The sequence below is a fragment of the Eurosta solidaginis genome, chromosome X (assembly GCF_040869045.1).
Source record: "Eurosta solidaginis isolate ZX-2024a chromosome X, ASM4086904v1, whole genome shotgun sequence".
Taxonomy (NCBI): Eukaryota; Metazoa; Arthropoda; class Insecta; order Diptera; family Tephritidae; genus Eurosta; species Eurosta solidaginis.
In genome coordinates this window covers 176394372-176403865 of record NC_090324.1, presented here as the reverse complement: position 1 = coordinate 176403865, position 9494 = coordinate 176394372, and the positions used below count along the sequence as shown (strand labels likewise).

The following is a 9494-nucleotide window of genomic DNA, read 5'->3' as shown; positions in this document are numbered from 1 at the left end:
ATTTAGGAAACTCACCCGAGCCACTTTTCGTGGACTCGCAGAATATTGAAAAGGGTGTTTTCACAGCTAGGTGCATTGTTAATTCCAGTAACCCAATAATTAAAGTTATAAACACCACGGATGATTTAAAGTATGTAAAAAGAAACAATATTCGGACAGAAAACTTTCAAATTGCAATGTTTATACAATTAACAAAACAGAAACAGAAGACAAACGTACGATAAAACTGATTTCGATTTAAAAAAATCAAATACACAACATGCTCAAAGAAAATTAATTGACCTTTGCATAGATTAGGCCGACATTTTCGATCTTGACACGGACAAAATGGCTTTAAACAACTTCTACGAGCAAAAATAAGATTGGCAGACAACGACCCGGTATATGTTAAAAACTATCGATTGCCATATTCTCAACGCGAAGAAATAACCCGCCAAGTAAATAAGAATAAGGAATTCACAATACAACTGGCAAATGCCAATTTATGGAAATGAGTAATTGCAAATATTAATTAAGTGACAATCGCAAGTGTTTAAATTAATTCAATGCACAATTCACAATGCACTTGGCAAGTTCACATTTACGAAAATTATTAATTGCAAATATTAATTACAATGAAAATCTTAAATTATTAAAAAGGAAAATGTGGAAAATGGTTGCTTTTAGCTTGCCTGTGAGATGGCGGCTGGCGCTCGTGAACGTTCCAAAAATAGAAGTGAAAGAGTTTAAAACGAAAAAGGTCCGCACCACCTGCCGATAGCTAACTTTCGTCGAGTTTTTCCCGTTTGAAGTCAGCGCTCGGCGGGGGTGGCCCGTTACCGGTAAATAATAATATTTCTAAAAATGTGCATTAGGGTGGTCGTGAATATTTAGGCTGGTGGCCTAAACATGCCGGCCCCCTTGAAGCGAGCAACTCGAAAGAACCAAAAAAAAAACCGATGAGTACGCCAGCAACCGTCCCAAGGCGTGATAACTTAAATAAATTAAAATAATAATTAATAAATTAAAATAATATCATCTCCTGTGAACTCCTGGTGTCCACTAATGCAGCCTCTCTGGACGGAGCTGTGAATAAAAAAGAAAATTTAGTGTTCATGTACGTGGGGTTGCTTGGTTTTTAATGCACCTGGTTAATTAGATGTAACTTTGAATTGGTAGAAAATTAGAATAACTGTAAATGAGCGATGCCAGAGCATTATTGCTGGAAAGCTCCGGATATTACCAGTCCGAAGACAGTGGGCTGCATGAGAAGCCCATTGACCGTAGCCGGGGTTGTGCCCTGACCATGATGGTGGCGTAGACGTCGGCATCAAGTGTTAGCAGCACCGGCGCGGATCGATAAAACGTCGGGTCAGCGAGTTTCATGAACTGGAATGATGAGGCGACCGAGGATTTAGTCGATGCGGTTGGGCTCAGAGGCGTATGTCGTGCTACCATGGTAGCCTGGGTCGTGATCCTATCTGTAATTCCATACTTCCCGCGTAACACCAAGGGGCCCTTCGTAAGTCTGGCCGTGTTAAGGCTCTCGAGCTGGAGGTCGTTGGCTAAGTGCGCGTCTATCATGTACGTCGGCGCGCAGGAATCAAGGAGGGCGCGCACCAGATGGAGGCGCCCTCCTGCTTCTATTTGTACGATGGCGGTAGGAGCAATAGCTATAATAGCACCAGATGGAGGCGCCCTCCTAGTTCTATTTGTACGATGGCGGTAGGAGCAATAGCTATAAATGATCGGGTAATCGTCGCTGCGTCGTTGTTTGCCCACAATCTCCCTGTTCGGAAGCCGGTTGGGGTCGCCTGTCGTGGGTCTAGAGTAGTGGTAGTACCTTTCTTGCGTGGTGGATACGGGGCCGCTCTGTCAGTGGAGCGGAACGGACGCGGCTCCGCGCCGCCCCGTCGTCCATTGGCATTGCGGTGCGATGGGCGGAAAGGACGTGTCTCCGCGTCATCCCCGTGTTTCTTTCGCACCTGGTCGCGTTTCCGGTCCGGGACTGCTGTCCGCTTTTCGTGTTGCAGCAGCGGTCGGAAGGATCGTGGTTCACCATTGGAATCTTTGGCGATAGCTAAGGCTGCGGCACCTCTGGCGATCTCTTACATCTCTTCCTCCTCGTCTGCTACCTGTTGGGCCCATGATCGGGTGTCCTCCGTTATGTGTATCGAGAGCACCTCGTCGGCGCTTGCCTCCGCGTCGTGCTTGTCCTGGTAGGTAGGGCGTGGATGCGAGTGCTCATCCTCCATATGCAGCGTAGTGTGGTGTGGTTCTCGGCAGCGGTGGCACCGGTCGCTGCTATGGCATATTTCCAACCGATGGGACGGCGATAGGCAATTGGGGCAGTGCCGGTGTATAAGGACGGCCCGGAAGCGTTCTTCTGCCGACATTCCCCGATACAGCGGGCATAGTCGAATGCCGAGATTTTTCTGACACAACCGGCAGGAGACAGTGAAGGATTGACCGCGTTGTTCCGTCTTGTTGCGTTTGACCGAGAAGCCCGTCATTCTGGAACGGGAATTTGTTGTTATTTGTTTTGAACTTCAAGGGGTTGGGTGGCGTATGAGCAGGTACTAGGAGCTTAATTGGCTGAGATTGTGGTTGTCGTACTCGGGATAAAGGGTTTATGTGGGATGAATAATCTGATTAAGTTATTCTGCCTATATAATGACGTGTGGTGGTTGAAACCACTGTTATATTTAATAAAATTTTATTGAGATACGCCTAAAAGTATCTTTAATTTTGATAAATATTTTCATCAGAATGATAATTCTAATATTGAAAACAATCAAAACAGTGAAAAATAAAAAATTATTGAACATAGATTAAAGGCAAACTATATTTTTTGGTGGTTACGTAACGCAGGCAATAAGCGTTTAGATACGTATACCCTTTATTGTCAAGGCTCTTTGTAATTCAGAGTTGGTGAGTGAGATTTTCGTTTATGCGACGCGTCGCGACGTCGTGAAAATAAAATGCGCTACAGGTGAAAAATGTCCCTCGTAATCTGACCTGGAACACTATTTTTGTGGTTGTGGTGTGCTTGTTGATTTCAACACAACTCTGGTGGGAATAGCCTACCTTACCGCGTGTGGTAATTTGTGGAATTGTCAGCTGTTAGCTCTACCATATATTTGAATGAGACAGATCTGCGGTGCTGCCCATTGGTCAGCGTAATGTTACATAATGGTCATGTCACGGAGTGTTTGAGGAACTTCACGTGTGAGCTCTGACATGTATTTTTTATATTTGCTATAATTGACATTTGTCACTATGCTGAATTGGCATAAAAATGTCTTAACTTTTCCCATATCTACTTGTACATATATCCCATATATATAAGATTAAATTGTTTGCTTTTACGATGTTATTATGTACATATTATGTACATATTAACAACAATAGATATAAGGAAAATGCCTAATAAATGAAATGAAATGAAATGAAATGAAATGAAATGAAATGATATGAACTTTGATCATCGTATCGAAAAAATTTTAGTTTTCCCTTGGTAGCATTTTAGTAGAAAAAGTTGGTTTACCTTAAGGTATTTTCGTTGTTTTTTCCACATTTAGCGTGCCGTCGACAGCTGTACATCTGGTCAGCTCTTTGGGGGGTTTTGCCCATTCGTTGATGTCCGTCTGGCATCACTATAGGGGAGCGTTGTTGAGTTTACCGAGTTTGTGCACAGAAAATGGCATTTTTAGCGTGACGTCGGCCCAGTGCACACCGTGCGAACAATGTAAGTATATTATTGTAGTTTTTCTTGGTTTTTTTTGGTTAGAATTCGTTCTATTATCTTCATGTTTCCATTCTTTTCCAGATGGCTTCAATGAGATTGGTGACCGCGTATACGGCGGACGGCCGACGGCAGGAGGTGTTGGTCGTGAATACGCTGGTAAGTTAGTTATAGTTTCGATAAAACGGATGGAAAAAAATTTTTTTTTCAGAGGGTTGATTCGGGTGCAGAAGACCGCGCGCGGCGGCTCGTGGGTGGTGGAGTGCGGCTAGTGCTGCGGGGTATACCACCGCACTGGCGCACTGAGCTGGGGATCCGCCTGATCCGCTATGAAGAGAGCGCCCGCTGGTGCTTCGCATTCTTTCGGCGGCAGGAGGGGGATCTATGGTAGCGGGTAGCTGAGCCCGGAGGCATGCCCCGGTTCCAATGTCGTGTCTGTTCCCATATACTCTCTGCGTGGGGTATATTGGTGGTCCACTTGAATGAGCACATGGGTTTTGCCCCCTACGAGTGCCCGTGCTGCCCCAAGCGCTACCCGTCGGCCAGCTCGTTAAGCCTCCACCGGCGGCGTAAGCACCCCCCGACCTAGGCGTTTTAAGGGGGAATTTTGTTTTTCTTTTACAAAACTGTATTTTATTTTGAGTTTATTTAGACTAAGGATGAATTGTATTTGGTGTTGTTATTTCCTTTTTATTATAAAATATTATATCATTCAAAATGAATAAGTGGAATTGCGATTTTTTTGTTCTTTGTCTTTATTTTTTGCTGTTGGTAAGGTGTTTAGAATATCTTTCATAACTCGCGTGGCAACATTGAGATCCCCGTGTATCGCATGCAATGTGTTCACCGCTAAAGCAATAAAAAAGGGAAATGTCGTACGAGTGGCACCCTTATTTTATTCATTCAAACTGACATTCATTCACGGAAATTTTAATACACACATATTGTGAATGAATTTATAAATGGAAAAAAACGTGGTGTAGGTAAGTATAAATTTCAGTTATTTTTTTGTACAGCTCGACTAATTTCTTTCCTTTTTCCTTTTTTTTCGCTTCAGGTAACATGGATAAGTTCTCTCTGCTGATCTTTAACCGTTCGATCCAACAACGCAATCAAGTTCATATCGGTGTCTCGCATTTGTTTTTTTTTTTTTTGAATGTTTCATTTCCATTAATTGCTCAAGATGATTCAGCTCCTCATGATCAGTAATTTTACTTTGCCATTCCTGCGTTTCTAGCTCCAAAGCAATTTCGACTTGTTTTCGTAATATTAGCGAATGTTTTTCGGTAGCATTTTGTAGTTCCATGAGATCCTTAACGATCAAGGTGCCAGTTCAGTCAGCAGTTCATCAGATATACGTAGCTGGTAGTTTTCTGGGAATTGTGCATGCATCTGCTTGAACTGATCCACCACAAGGTAGAGTTTACGCTGCAGCAACTCCGGCGTTAACTGTGTATAGTCCGGTGTGTGTGTGTGCTACCAATAGAATTTGAGGCTGCAAGCTTCTATTGCACCGGCACTAGTGGATGGGAGTTCTGTCTTCATTGAACGTGATTTTGTAAATTTTGCTTAATTCTATAACCGCGTTGCGCGCTTCAGTGGTCGATGTGCAATTGTATGCATATGCGCAACAATTCTCCCAGGTGTGCACTTTTGCACAAAAGCTTAGTCGTCGTAATCCACTGCTGCACGACAATATCACCAATTCGGAGGAGATAAATAATTTCCTGGGTTCGATATTGTCAGCTTCATTGAAGCAGGCCCAACCTTAGCAGGTAGCTTTCTAAAAACTAATTCCTTCAGCTTACTACTCCTTTGCCACCTTTCCAGATCGTTTACACGTCAGGAGGTTATCGGTATGCAAACAGGAAAAAATGTGGTTATTATGTTGTCTAGAATTGGGGCACACCAAACTATTGTCCGGCTTGTGTTTACAAACTGCAGATCGGGGTTCGGCCGTAGTGCCCTGACAGGTTTCCTAAACCGATATGCGGACAACGAACATGAGCCCGAGTAGGATTGGATTTCGCAGCTCAAAGCAGTAAACTCGATTCCATTTGTCTGGATGTCCATAGCGACTAGTACTTTACGCGTGCATGCCCAGAGGTGGTGTGGTTAGCAGAGGCAGCGTCACTAGTATCTTTGAAAGTGGCCAGAAGAGCGACACAGAAATGCTGTGATGACACCATAACCGCTTTACTTCTTTACTTGAATTGCTAACGAACGGACCTAAAATGATTGAACGTCCAATTTGACAATTTCATATAATCAAAGTCCGGAGTCAGCTGCTATATATTATAATGTATCGTAAGAAAGTTGATAAACAGCACAGGAGTAACTCAAAATTAAAAAGTTGAAATGGCTTCTAGACCTTATTAAATTAAAGAATCAAATGCGTAAATGCCCATGGAGTGAGTGCTCTTTGAAAACAAGTGATCTTGTGGAAATCAGCCGACATATATATTGTGATGGATACTATACTGTGAATGTGAACAAGATCTTAGTATACCTAAATGTAGTGCGCTACCTAAGGTGATAGACAAACTTCCCGAACTAATAGTGATTTTGTATGTGAATGTGTGGATTGTCAACGCACATTCGTATAAAACGTTGCATTTCAGAACCACATTACCTCATTTGAGTATGAAATTCACATCACCGAATCTTGCCCGGAGGTGAGAATTATCACACCAGCAATCCCGAGGTAAATGCAAAATTGTTACTTTTTATTTTGTGTTGTTTCCGGTTTTGTTTTTAATAAATCTTATATCGGAACCAATGGGTTGTTCCTTCTCTTGTTTCTGCAATGCTGATACTTCCACCTTTAGGGTAGTTAAAGAGGATGATACGAAAGAAAGGTTTGTTTATGGTCCAAATATTTTCTAAATACTAATAGTTTTTGAAGACCATAAGGAATTGCTGAATTTGAATATTTTAACATAAACTACGAAAGTTCGCAAATTGAAAGAAATCAGTAGAAATATTTCAAAACTGGTAAACATTTCTCGAGTAAGCCTTTTGATGGCATGCAACTCTGTAAAGTATTCTATGCGTGTTTTGTGCTTTATTTAACAAAAAAAAATATCTATGTACTTCAAAAGTTTTATAGATTCTCAATATGCAACTTTCTTTGCACGCGACTCCCCAATTGTCAAAATGCTGCGGTATACAAAAGTGACCTAAAATCTACATTTTGCACAATACATTGAGGGTGAGAATGTTGCTGATATTCAAGCTGATAGTTTGCTAGTTTATGTTTCGTATGACTCGCCAACTATGATAAATGGGTGGTTAACATTTCCAAAACTCAGACGTGGCCGACGAACGTCGTGAAAGAGTTAGCTAACTCTAATAAATGTTTCTAATACAGAACTTACCAGGGATCAAGAATATACAACTGTTTTTTCACAGAAAATTATAGTTTACAAGGTAGAGCCGCTCAAAGTTGACCAATTTTCAACATTGGGGGAGAAGATTTTTTGAAAACGATGAAGTGACTGCTCGCATAACAGGAGTTGATAGAGATATTGTGAAAAGATTGGGAGTAATTTAAAATATTTTAAACTGCCATGAACCAGTTAATGGACCCAAATTTGGAGAATATGCATCTAAAACTACAGAGTTGCTGCACCAAAACTATCCTGAGAAGAAACTTACACCAACGGTACATAAAATTTTAGCACATGGAAAAGATTTAATAGAGTACCAGTGCTTACCATTAGGAGAATTATCTGAAGAAGCTCAAGAATCTAAGAACAAGAACTGCAAAAGATATAGATGTATGAACACCTGCAAAGTATCACGAGTTAGACAAAACGAAGACCTTTTCAACACGGTAGCTATCTCTTCTGATCCAGTCTATCATCTATGATGTATGTAAGAACACAAAAAGATCTTACAGATGCGTATAGCTCAGAAATGGTTGCTTTGTTAGATATATGTTCCAGTGACGATGACTATGTTAAGACAAAATAAGTTTCTCACTTATTACAACAACGAAAAAGAGATTTACTAATAAATTTTGTTACTTTATTGAAAAATAAGATATCTATGTACAAGTATTTAGTAATTTATCAAATTTATTTTAAAGCTTAGGCATTTCGCCTTCAAACGAATATTAAATTTTTATAGAAATCAATACGTCTATCGAGTTTGGTACAAATTGGTAAAGCGGTTACTAAGATCAAACTTTTTAGCATAAATGGGCAGCGCCACTCCCCTTTTCCAAAATTCGTTGGCTGTTTAATTTTTAGCTCAAATTAAATTTCATTGAACCACTTTCAATAACATTTAGTTATTAATAAAATACATATTTGGCATGTAAATTAAAAAAAAAAAAACATGTACAATTTTACGATGAATTTTGAAGCACCTTGTTATTGTGGCACCAAAAACGGACATTTGAGTTTTATAAGAGTATTGTCATTTAAAAGAAATAATACGTCTATCGATTTTGGTAGTTATTGATTACGTGACTACTTAGATACAACTTTTTATCATAAGTGGGCAGTGCTATCTTATCACAATCATTAGTTTATCTTATATAATGCTTAAATACGTCATTGAAAGACAAATCTCATTTTATTTTTTTTTATTTTTTACTAAAAATATTTTGTGTTTGCATTTTTCTAAAAAAATTTCGTATTTGACGAATTTTTTGAAGCACCCTATATCTGTGACATTCTGAGCTTTCACACAATAAAACTTCAAATAATTAGCTTTCATTTGCATTTAAATTTTTAAAATATCTTCATTGGTTCAAAAGTTATGATTTTTGCAAAGAAAAAACTCAAAAGGCGCCACTGTGGAACGTGAGCCTGTCTTAAAAGTAACGCTGCTGCAACAACTGCAGCTCGAGTACTTCCATATATTCGCAGGATTGTGGTTTTTCGTTCACCATTGTTTGGTGTAAGCTATATTAAAACCCCGAATAGCAAGCATAAAGAGAAACCTCACTTTTTACGTACACTTGAATGCACTTTTCTAAAACTTTGCTCTAGTACATTAGTGTTTCTGGGAAGAGGATGACCATATACAAGTTTTAAATTTATTTTTCTTTTGTTTTTTTTTTGCGAATTAAATGTGGAATTTCGAAATCGTGCCAACCATTAATATATATATATGTACATATATAATGTTGAACTACACTCTAGTTCAGGGTTACTTGTGCCGACCGAAATAATATAGTGGTTTTTAAATTTAATACGTACATGTAATGAGATTTCATTTCCATGTGACCATCAGGATTGACTTGAATTATATACGTACAAATAAATTTCAGAACAGTGCACTACGCCTGGCGATCCCTTTTAAGGATTGTTATTAACCGACTAGAGCGGGAAAGAGAATCAAATACCAGGCGGATGTGAGGCCGTTTGATAAAGTCGTGTAGCAATAAGCTTTTATGTATTATATCAAAGGGCGATAGACCTCGAACTACTACTAACTACTTTTATTATGACTCTGAATCAAGTTACAGTTTTCTATCGAAAGATACTCCGACTAAGTAGCTATTCACGATTTACATTGTAACGAATTTTACTGCAATTCCCTTTTATTTGCAACCTTCTGCTAAATTCGAATCACTAAACTGTTGAATAAATAACTCCACTCTTCAATAATGCAAATTGGGCTTTATTAAAGTACTTCAAAATAACACTTATATTTCGCTTTCTGATAGCTTGCTTAACTCAAACCGAATGATAGCTTAAATGTAACTGATTTTTGCGCCTCTACTGTCGCGGCCTTTTATACTTTTTGATTTCTCGTT

At 39.6% G+C, this 9494-nt stretch overlaps 1 pseudogene; it reads right to left on the bottom strand.

The window, feature by feature from the left end:
- Window positions 1–4777: 4777 nt before the first annotated feature.
- On the bottom strand, window positions 4778–5269 carry LOC137235273 (gonadal protein gdl-like; annotated as a pseudogene).
- Between the last annotated feature and the right edge of the window lie 4225 nt (window positions 5270–9494).